At 42.0% G+C, this 11,841-nt stretch overlaps 1 protein-coding gene across 4 annotated transcripts in view; it reads left to right on the top strand.

Annotated features, from left to right (window-relative positions):
• The first annotated feature begins 314 nt into the window (after nucleotides 1–314).
• LOC117233584 (putative polypeptide N-acetylgalactosaminyltransferase 9) overlaps nucleotides 315–11,841 on the top strand; it is a 293,908-nt gene continuing 282,381 nt past the window's right edge. For all 4 annotated transcript variants that reach the window (XM_033494025.1, XM_033494028.1, XM_033494024.1 and 1 more), the window contains exon 1: nucleotides 315–577. The gene's annotated coding sequence lies outside the window, so the exon portion shown is untranslated. The remainder of the gene's footprint in view (nucleotides 578–11,841) is intronic.

Genomic DNA, 11,841 nt, shown 5'->3' with positions numbered 1-11,841 from the left:
TCGAGTGGGGATACGCCGGTCGAAGTAGAGAGATAGCGTAGTTGCGGCCCGATGGAAGAGCCGCGCGGAGGGACGAGAGAGGGTGCGGAGTCCGCGTGTCGTTGACAGCAGCGGCGGCTAGGAGGCCTCGGTGAGGCCAGTGAAGCGTCGCTCGACAGTCGAAGCCGGTCTCTCGGCGTGCGAGTATCGAGAGTATCGCGAGGTTCCGTCGTACGTTCGTTCTTGCCTCGCGACGCGAACTTGTCACCTGTCAAGTCACGCTTGCCGCACAAACATAACATAACATAACATAACATAACATAACATAACATAACATAACATAACATATCGGAATTTCAAGTCAGTCGAGAGTCTCGACATCGCGTTTCTTCCCTCGAATTTTGCCGCGTGTGTCGCGCTGACGAACCATCGAGTTCTCGAGATCCCCCCCGTTGTGCGTTGATTCGTGTCGTGCCCGTTCGGCAACTGCGTTTCCGCTCGCGTGTGTCCAGTGTGCAGAAGTGTGTGGATGCGACGGCGGAAGCGTAGCCGTCGAGATTGCCGCGAGGACGTTCCCCCCTGGCCGGTTAACTCCTAGGTAAGTCGATTATTCTCGTTATTGTCGCGTGTTGCGACGTTTCTCGTTACCAGCTCGCGTGTTGAAAACGTGTTTCGCTTTAAATTCCCGCCTTGAAAAGTGTCATGAACTCTTCGCCTACGTGCATTGTACATGCGTGCGTATATGCGACGTACTGTTTATACGCGTACATGTGTAAGTACATGCCGATGTGTAATCGTAATGGAGCTTGTTTATTCATTCGCGAGTAGTGGACGTACAAAAGTTCGATCAAGTATTTGTTTACGTAGCGGGAAGGTGGTCAAAAAAGAGGACGCGATTGAAAAAGAAAATAGAAACACGCTGGTGGCGTATCGGAGAGACGCGCAACACGGTATCCTTCAACCAAGGTTATGGTTTAATCGACTGAATTGAAGTTTCCTCCGAAACCGGACGAGCAACACGGTTCTCGGTTTCGTTCGATTAAAATCCACCCGCTTCGGCAGTCCGCGAACGAACTACCCTGTTGTTCGTAGTACCGAATAACCCAGTTACCACTCGGATAAGAAGGCACACGCTACGCGTGACCTACATCTACATAAGCGAACGTGCACTTAGGGTTTGACGCGCGCCTGTCCGCATTATGCATCGGCATTCTTTTGAATTCACCGTTGAAATATCGGTGGGAAGTAGTTTGGCGAAAAATCGATTTATAGTGGCTTTCGCTTTGATCCCTGACCCGGCAAGAGCGCGTGGCGTCATTGGCGTTGTTCGTGATTATTAAGTGGATAACGGCTGTGGAAATTCCAATTGGTCGCGAAACGCCAACGAAAACATTGCCCTGGCTATCTGGAAATAAAGGATGGTGGGGTATCGTCCGAACAGCCGGTGATTACACGGCCTCTCGTTTCCGGTAACGAGCATTCGGAGTCGTGGCCACTCCTCGCACTCCGCTATTCATATACGCGTAGAGAGATTCGCTTAGCATTTTAAATACATTCGATCGATCCTTTTCGTTTCGCAAAATTTCCACGAGCTCTCGCGTTCCAAACGTTTCGAGATTTCTGACTTGCTAATACGCGATTCGGATAAGGGGGGGGAGGGGGGTTAAAAACGACTACGTTTTTCCCGAGGTAATCGCGATTTCGTAGCCGCTCTATGACGCGTCCACCATCGGCTGTCTATCGACTCCTCCTCGTCTATCGATATAACGCTATTCCAGCGCGTCCGCCCGTGTTATTTGCGCGACGATTTGAATTCATTTCGCGTCAAGTCGCAAACGTGATCGGAAAACGTACGAGACGCGTGTGCTCCCTTCGTGTCTGCGAATTGTCGAACCCGTGTTTGCGCGGCTGTTTCTTTCTCTTCCGAGATGTTCCCCGTTGCTCCGTTTTATAGCTCGTAACCATGATATCAAATGATTTTTGGTATTTACGACGGAATTCTGCGGTTACCTTTAACCTTCGAATTACCGACGATCGTTTTACCGATTCCGTCTTTCGCCGATAATCGTTATATTTCTTTATTTTTCTATGCACGGAAATAAACATTTGCATAAAGCTACACGATCAACGATGACGTATGACGATCGGCATAATAATTGTCGTACAAAGGCTATGTCGGTGAAGCGGTTGTTGGTAAATAAACATTGTCGACGAACTTGGTGTCGGTGAAAACATTCGAAGGTAATCCAGAACGACCATTTCATTCGCAATCGATAGAAAAAATCCTGCTTTTGATTTGGAGCTAATCAGTGTGCTTTTTAATCATTTTTTCATAAATGGTAATCACAGAAATCACCCATCAAATATCATTTCAAGCTGGGATCAGCTATAAGAAATTTGGGAATTTTATTGCGATAGAAATACAAGAATCAGCGGAAAATATTTGAATCTACGAGGTATCGATATTTTAAATACGTATTACGTTACATTAAAATTTCTCGATTATTTCACGTTTAGCATCTCTTTAATTAACGTGCAGTCTTTTCGTAACACGAATATTACGTTAATCCTATATACCAAATTATGCACGTAAGCTTCATTATATTTTACTATCATCGTATTACGATCAACCATGCATAATGTGTTTCTGGCTGAAAAAGCAAAAGCAGAGAGGAAGAGTCGGGGCCATCGGGGGCATCGTGAATAAAGAAATGCTCGAATAATGGAATGTTTGGATAACAGAATGCTGCTACCGGCAAGTATAGCCCGAATAATATGAGTTGCCGTAAGGTTCCCCCGTATAAAACTTTAGGTACGTTCGATTCAATGATTAAACGCTAATCCACTAAAAGATAGTAACTCGTGCCAGAAGGCACAAGCGTGGTATTACGTTTCCTAGTACTTGGCTGCTCCATTTCAACGGAAAATTATGAACGAATGTCCTACTACGTAACTTACCGATCGTAGTTGCGATTACGTGCACGTGAAATTCGTATCGGTGCGTATACGTGTATACGACCTTCATGCACGTATACATATTGTTATCGATATTATAGTTTGCTCGATTCATGTATCCTACAATTAGAGAACATCGCCTGTTAATCGGTCATACTTCTCGTGTCACAGCAGGCAACTAGATTGTAATTATATGTGTGACATGGTAATTACATGTGTTCTACACTTTCTTTCTTTCTTACATTTATTCCGCGTGTTTTATAGCGCGAGTCTTCGTATAATGTACGTACTTCATACATAAAATTGCAGGTTCTAGTTGAAGAAAGGAATGATGAAAGGATATTAATTATATTTAAATTTTCTTTCATCAACATGATGTTAAAAAACAATTTCGGGCTGTAAATTGACCGAAAAGAATTGCAAATTGGCCTTAATATGGCAGAGTAAACGTTTGATAAATCGCAGGATTTATCAGTTCACACGCGACTTTCATTAAACGAAGATTTCGACTTTAAAGTATGGATACGCGCGTCTAATCTAAACTTGTATCGTATATCATAGGGAAATGCTTACTTTGTGACCTTGTACTTTGTTTATCGCCTGATACCTATTAATCGTTATCATGGCGCATAGACTAGCGTAACTGTGGTGACTTATCTGCGAAAAAACACGTAATTGGACGATATGAGACATAACGTGGCGATAAGATTGATTCGTTAGTGCGTTCTATATTTTATTAAAGTCGTAACGAGGCGAAAGCCGCAGATTGCTTCCACTCCATTTAGACGATTATTAATTCATAGTTTGTGATTGATGGTCCTCGTTGTTTACCACGAGATACACAAGAAATAACAAGCGTAACTTGGATAATTACTACGTACACCGTATAGTTGTGTTGCGCACACGATACAGTGTACATACGAAATTCGCGCAACGTTTCACTTTCAATTTCAAGCGTATCAGACAAAAATTATTGTCGGGAGTGTTAATTCTTTGTTGTGATTATTTTTTATTGTTGTGTAAATAATTTTTTTCTCTTATCTCCGGTCGATGTAGTTATCGTCTCGTCTTTTTTCATACCGATAAAGGCAAAGTAATATTTATTTCCCGCTAGCATTCGTCATTTTTAATTGCAAAATCTGAAATCGACGCATGTACTCGCAAACGCGGGTCGACGTTTTTCAGGCTTGTGATTTTAGCAACAAGTGTTTCGCCAATGTAAAATCTGTGGTCTTTGATCAGTAAATCATCCACAATCATGTATTGTGTGTTCAGTTTCGAAAGCTGATACGAAATGGATCGGCGTACATATTTTCGGGCTGAAACAGATCGGTTACAGAAAGTGTATTCGGATTAATATGTTGGAGTCGTAAATAAATGTTCGAAACGCAGCGGTTTGCACGCGGATAATATAAAACTATATTTTTTGCAGTAACAGCATTCGTGTCAGATACAAGCGATAAAGAGAAATAAAAATTGATAATATCATGGGTTATGCTGATCGTTTGCTTAAAAATTAGTTAACCTGTATATACATACACATTGATTAGCAGTTATCGATCTTAAATTTTCTAAATTACTACAGAAGTGAAAATATCTAGGGTTTGGTGAATTCCTCTTTTACCAGTGACAGGTTAATTCGTATGTTCCGCATTCCTCGTTGTATTAAACCGTGAAAGACGTTATACGTTATACGTTATACTATAACGTTAGTCAGGGAATATTAGTTTACTCTTAGGGTGTTATCGAACCAAAAAATGAAACGTCAAGATTTTCTAGAGCGATCACGAACTCTAAGCACGTGCACGGAGATCTCCTTTCCAATACTTTGCTCTTGCAACGTGTTCATGACCTAGGAACGTCGAAGCACACACGGAATACCTGTATACCGCAATATCAGAGGGGCAAGAAAGAACAGATACTCGTTGACCGCAGTCGTTTGGAATGCTGCCGGCGTTCCCGGCGCATTAATGGCGAGCAGACGTAACGTGCGTTATTGCGGCACTTATTTCTTATCCGGCTGAGCGTATTTAGACGGCAATAAATCTGCCTACCGGGTTTATCGGTTGCTTCCAGCCAGTCACTGTGTCGTGCAATATCGAAAATCAAGCTTCCCGTCGGCATACAAAATCTTCCCTTTTTAGCTGAAACTTTTTCAGAGTGGCCGATAGGACGGGCACTGTGCGAAATCATACGTCCGTTTCACCATGTTTTGCATGGTAGAGACGAGAATTTTAAATTCAAATCGCAAAGGGTCCTGCATGCGAATCTCTCGAACGTGATTTTTCGTTGTTTCTATATTGTAAAGGATGCTTTTTTATTTACAAATCGAGAGATAAAGCAGCGAAAATTGTTCGATAGCGGCGTGATCAAGTGCATTGTAAATAGGTTGAAATTTTACCCAAAAATTTCGAATATCTTGTAGAAGCATTTGGAAAAAATATAATTTTAAATAGATTTAAATCTATACGAGGCAGGTTATAATCCTTTGTATAATATATATATATCTATATTCTTTGTATAACAACAAAATATATGAAATATCCAATGTAGAGTGTGTACACGCTTTTTATGAATTCGTATAAATATCTGTTTGGCGGATGAGCGTGTTACGAGTAAGTTATGAGTAATATCTAATCCGATCCGGTGTATTAAAAGTTTTTATGTCGGGATATATTAAACACATAGCGTAAACACATCGATCTCTCCCTTATCGTTCGAACTAGTCCGTATTTTTATTTTAATTCGTCCTTTTGAGACAGTGGGTCGAGTTTTTATCAATACGCGGATTGTTTTAATTGACGGTGCGTACGTATATTTTCGATAAATATACAATTTAAATTCGGCGATGATTTTATCGAACAGCGCCGAGTGGTATGATCCGCACCAACGATAGCGATTCCTCCTGGTTCGGCGAAATATTTTTTCACCGCGTTGCATGTTGCGCGCCGTACGCGGAGAACAAACATTCGTTATGCGTTTCGCAAAATAAAAAAATATATCGACGATGGACATATTTGGTTCGCGATAAAAAATAACACGATCGAATAATTTCCGCCCACCGCAGCATGCGCTTTCTTCCTTTGGTGCACTGAAATGGTTCGTGCGACCGTTTAATTAATTCAAGTGGACTTGGCTGATGCTCGCGGGGTTAAAAGAATCGCGAATATTCGCGTTGAAAGCTGGCGCATTTAACGCGATGATAGATGCGCTCAACCACGTTTATCGAATTATGTATGTATTTTTAAACCGTATTGCTCGTTGATGGATTGCCTGATAGCTTAATTCGCGATGCGATTTCTATTTAACGCCGCTGAACTTTGATTATTTCGCGCGATCTTTATTCCATTTGAATATGCGATTATTATCGGCTCGTTCGTTCATTCGTGTTATCAGATCAGTGCAGTTAAATGCTGTTAAATTTAAAGATGGCAAGTTCAAGAGTCCACTGAAGGATTCACCCTTCGAATTTGTAGATTAATGTCTACTTAACGACGCGTAGGGATCCACTTGCTTCTGAACCAGAGATACGTTTTAACCAGACGAAAGTTAAACCTACTTTTCTCATCATCCCTGTGATATTTTCAAGGAGTTACGTCGCTCGGTAAATTTGTACGAAAGGGTCACACAAACGTCGAGTAATTTTGCTCTCAACCCATGAAAAGTACCTGCAGTAACTCCAGCAACTTGTCCTGTTTACACGCAGTACAGTTAATATTTGTAGATTTTGTACGAATTCCATATGTGTCAAGACTATATTAAACTGCAATATGAGATTTCGTACATAACTCTATAAATCATCCACGGACAAATTTACGTCAATAACCATTCGTATACGCAATATGCCCTCCGACAAAATATTCCTCGATCTTGGCTACGAAAAATTCCCTGATCTCGTAATTACAGGTAATGACACACGATAAAATAATTTCGCGGAGAGGTTAGCGGTAAACGAGGCACCAGGAGAAGTTCAATTAACGTTTGAGCAGGGATGTGCGAATTTGGTCGGTTTGTTTGGCCGGGTAAAAAGTGAACGCGATGCGGAGGTCGATGGGTGGATGTAATCAAGGAGAGGAGGGCAGGTTCGAGCTGACGACGGGCTCCATTCAACTTCAGAAATGAAGCGCAATGCATCTTTAATTAAATCTCTTTGCAACGTTCGCGTTCGGTGCCTGAAATTTATTCCGTGCATTTCAATCTCTCCGTTAGCCTTCTCCCCCTTCCATTCCCCGTTTTCTCCTTGTTCTTCTTTCTTCGTCGTTCTAGACGACCGATCTCTCCTTTTGTACGTTCATGGCGTACGTCGTTTCCGTCTTTGGATTTTTTCCAGCTCGTGCCGAAAATTCTAAGCGACGCGTCCGGGTACCACGAACACCGGCCGAGATTTTAAAGCGGATTCCCTCGTACGAGGTGTAACAACCTCGTTTCCCCCTATTTTCGCCCGCGATATAGCTTAACCGTGGTACGTGTCCACCTGCTCGTAGCAGTTTGTTCTGATAGCGCGGCTGAGGATTCTCGTCGTGGCAATCTTGCTTCTATCTTGGACCTCATTTTGTTCCGGTTTACCTTGACGACCGGTTCAATCCGTGTATATATGTTATTCGTTTGCATAATTCCGTAGTATTGACCGAGGAAAGCAAGTTCAGGTGATCTTTAGACGCAATTAGATGTATCGATCAATTTCGCTTCAGCACGGTTTAATATTTTTCCTGATTTCTTTCTTTTCCTTTTTTTCTTCTTTTTCTTTTTTGAGTTTTTTATTATTGCAAATAGTTAGTCAGGAAATAGTTGATAACGAGTAATTCCGATTCGGACCAATGAATTTGTTTATGTAATCCTAAATGCATTGTTATTTTAGACGCGGTTAAATTATCCATAAATCTTTTTTCTGTTAGTAGCTTTTAGTATCTTCGACTTTTCCTCCCTTTTCAGAGTTTGTTTCTGTACAGGAGTCGAAGAGGCAGCGAATAGAAGCGAGTAATTTCGATTCGGTCGAGTGGATTAATTTATGTAATCTATAGAGAAGCTCCACCGCCCGATATTATTTCATAGTCTTGTTGGGAAATGTTCATGGCTTTAAGCACGCCGAGGTCTAACTTAACTGGGCTGCAACTTTATGGTTCCCCGATTATCTCAGCTCCTATTATTCGAGACCTCCATTATCTGATGTATCAAAAACAGATGACTCAGAGTAATAGTATACCATAAAATTTTACCACGTCCTTCTCTAACGTATAATACAGTCCAATACATTGTACGATATAACCGTTTTTAAAATCTATCAAATTCTATCTTATTCCAATATTTTTTTCATAAAAGAAAGGTAGTTTTAACCTGTATGTGAATTTCACGTACCTGCATATTCTCATTGATTTTCGTCTGCTTCGATGTATTTGAGCGTCATCGACCTTGTGACAAGTCAGACTTTCTCGAACGACTCGATATTATATAATAAATACCGTACTTCTACGATATATAGCTTAACATTTACAGTTAACGTTTAAAATTATACATCTTTACAAAAATATACAATCCAGATCTGCCTGTTGTAAATTCGAGCTATCTACGATCTATCTATAGCCATTGTTTACGGAAAAAAGACGATAACACGAAAGATTCGAAATTCCACAGCCGTAGAAAAATAGTAAAAAAGCAGATCTCGCTGTTGTATAACTCTCAATTCCAAAATTCTGGGGAAAATTCGAATTCGAACAGTAGCGGAACTAATCGTACCGCGATAAAACAATTTGTTCGCGTTGTTGAATAACACGGCACCATTTCAAACGGAAAACGTACTCTCGAAAACTATCGGCTATTTTTACGCAACGACATTTACAGGAATATCATGATTTTCCTGCGAAATGATTTTCGTGTGCGGTTTGTAAAATATGGGCATCGTCCAGCTTGGGAAAGAGCATCGGTGATACCGACATAAAGTGCGTCGGGATGCGGAACATTTAAATTTTAAATGACCGGCCGGTATACCGTTGTACGCGTGTACGCACGCGTGTTATGCACGTTGGGGCCGCTTCGGGTCGGATAGCTGTAATTCGCTGTTTCCCCACACCTCCTGATCGAACAGTCCTTTTTATCGCGCGATCGAATCCCAAAATGGCTGTATATTTTTCCGTATATCGGATATCTGGCGCTGTTTCGTCCGGATATACGCTCGAGTCGAAAAACGTTTGGACATTTGGCTATTTTTTCACAAAGTGTGGTTTAATTATCGTGTTATTAAAGGGATAGAGAAAACAGAGTTCGAACATGTTTGGTCAACAATTGGCAAGGTATATATTGGCAATATTACGGCAGTAAAATGAATTTTACTACTTTTACTTCAGTGTACGTGTACATTATACTACAAAACTCTGAGTCGGTAGCTTCGACGATAAAAAGTCTAACGTCGTAATTAAACAAGCAAAACTTGTAACTTTCTTTCAAGGAGCAAGCGGCCTCGTTTACGTTCCACCACAGAGAGTCTTCCGTTAACAAGTATAACAAAACGAATCTGTATTCTACGTTCTCATTTTTTCTTCAGGAAACAACCAGTCTAAACCAATAATTAAACTCCGAAGGAATAATCGAACTTAACGTCGAACGCATCCTCCACTCGATCTACCCACGGCAATCTGGTTAGAAAGGTATCTACACCAAGCAAAGCTGAGCGTCCCAGGCATTGTATTTAAATTGGTTTAATAGGGCGCATCGATCAAACGACAGATCCTAATTACGGATATATCACGATAGCTATCCGGATGTTTGCGCGCGCGTCGAACGAAACGTAGACGGTAGCAGCGGATAGCGTTGGAAAAATTTCAATCTCGATTATCTCGATTCATCGTGAATGCTGGTGTAACTGCCACCGCCACGTGTATCGCAGCGTAAAGCCAACAACTCCAGAGTTTCTAGCAGCCCTTTCCATTAATTAACCTAAATGCGAGACAACAGCTACACAGCTTACACAGCTACACAGCTACCGGCGCCGCACGGCGTCTCTCTTTGTCCGCGGTTTCTGGCCGCGACGCTCGCGATCGATCTACAGGATAAACGTCGCTTTCCACGGAGAAATGTCGCGCCGATCGATTTGTTCTTCGGTGTAAATGCGGCTTAACGGAGGTTGCTTACGGTTCTGAGCGAACCCCATCCTGTTGCATAGCGACTTGCAGGCAAACATGTGGTTAGACCGGTTGACTCAGGCAGGTCGGTTCGCTTCTCTTCATCGGTCTCTTCTCTCGCACGCTTGGTCGTCTCTTTCTCCGTTTCCAATTGCTGGCTTCTTCTCCTCGTTGGTTTTTTCTGTCTTTCACTTGGGCGTCTTTTCTTTTCCTTCTTCTTTTGATTTCTTCCTCCTCTTTTCTATTCGACCGTCTCTCTTTCTGCTTACAACTGGTCTTTTCTTCTCTTACTTTCATTCCTTTCCTTCTCTTATTTCTTCCTCACCTCTTTTCTTATTTTATTCTCTTTTCTTTTCTCTTTCCTTTTCTTCCACATTTTTCTCTTCTCCTGTCTTCCTTTTTTCTCCCTTTTCCTCTCTTGCCGGTTTGAATCTATCGAGCCCGTGAGCATCTCGACATAACGCTTGGCGGTATATAAGCGTTCGCTATGAGGATGCTCAAGATGCTCCGAGCGCATACATCGCTGCGCCGGCTATAACCCGTGTATCGAGAGACCACAGAACGTCTCTCGGGGATTCTGACTTCGATCGGGATTTCCGTTGCGGCTCCCGAGAAAACCGACGCGACAGGGTGCTCCAGGGAGAAACGTCGCGTCGCGGGTGATCCACACGTCCGCACAGCTTTCTCGGCTTATGGAAATGCGTGCTTGTCGAATACGATCGAGACGAAATCGAGAAGTCGGAGACCAGCAGGTTCGACCACCCACGTTCTTCGTCGTTGCGTCGCTTGGGATTATTTCTGTGATCGTCAGCCTCCGGCCATGGGTTTAATAATTGAGACGGGAATCGTTCGAAACGCGAGCGAAGGTTTCCGAGAGCTTTGCCAAGTTACCGCGTCTTCGTATACGTCTCTTCCTTTTTCACATCGATTTTAATATTATTCGGATGTCGTAGGATTGTCTGGTGTTTTCTCAAGTGTCGTTCTTGCGGATAAAAGGTAGCTGAATTATTTTAAAGCGCATATTGAGTATATTTAGTTCCAAATATACTATATATATTCGAATTAAAAAACCTATTGGTTCTTAGATACAGAAAGGACGTTAAATAAAATCAATTTCAGAAAATCAACAGAATCGTGCTTGTCATATTTTTCTGCTGTAATATTCATATAATAAAAATAATGCGTGATCGCGAAACAAAACGTTCGAAACGTTTGAAACGACGCAGCGAAAGGAAGCGTAGCACTCATTTGCATTAGGCTCGCAATGGATGTTATTGCGTACTTCCGCGTTATTGCATCCGACACAGTAATAATCTTGTATCCCGAGCATAGATATACCGCGATACGCGGCGGGTAAAAATTGCATTAGGGGAGAACTGGATCCATAGAAAAGGGAAAGGAATAATTATCGGTGAGAAATTTGCTGTAAAACGTCGCGTGAAGCCACGGATAATTTCACATCGCGTTGAAATTCATTCCGTGGCTTGGTGTGTAAAACGGGTGCGTGGAAAGAAGTAAATACCGACTGTGGTCACATATAAACGCAATCTCCGGCACGAAAGAAATAAAGCCACCGGGATAAAAGTAAAACCAGTCACGTAATCTCGCCGCAGCTTGCTTACAGAGTGTGTAGTATTCCTATTAACATATTCCGTGTTGACGGCGATGATTTTCATGAAATAAGCAAGATGCTTGTTTCTCTTATCGAAACTTTACTGTCACAGAAATTGTCAGGCTTACTAGATAATAATAATCATTAAGATTAGTCCAATGGCAAGAGACTCCCGTAATA

Source organism: Bombus vosnesenskii, unplaced genomic scaffold (genome assembly GCF_011952255.1).
Source record: "Bombus vosnesenskii isolate JDL3184/JDL3185 unplaced genomic scaffold, Bvos_JDL3184-5_v1.1 scf7180000013297, whole genome shotgun sequence".
Lineage (NCBI taxonomy): Eukaryota > Metazoa > Arthropoda > Insecta > Hymenoptera > Apidae > Bombus > Bombus vosnesenskii.
The sequence above is the reverse complement of the archived record's forward strand: the minus strand, read 5'-3'. Positions and strand labels throughout refer to the sequence as shown.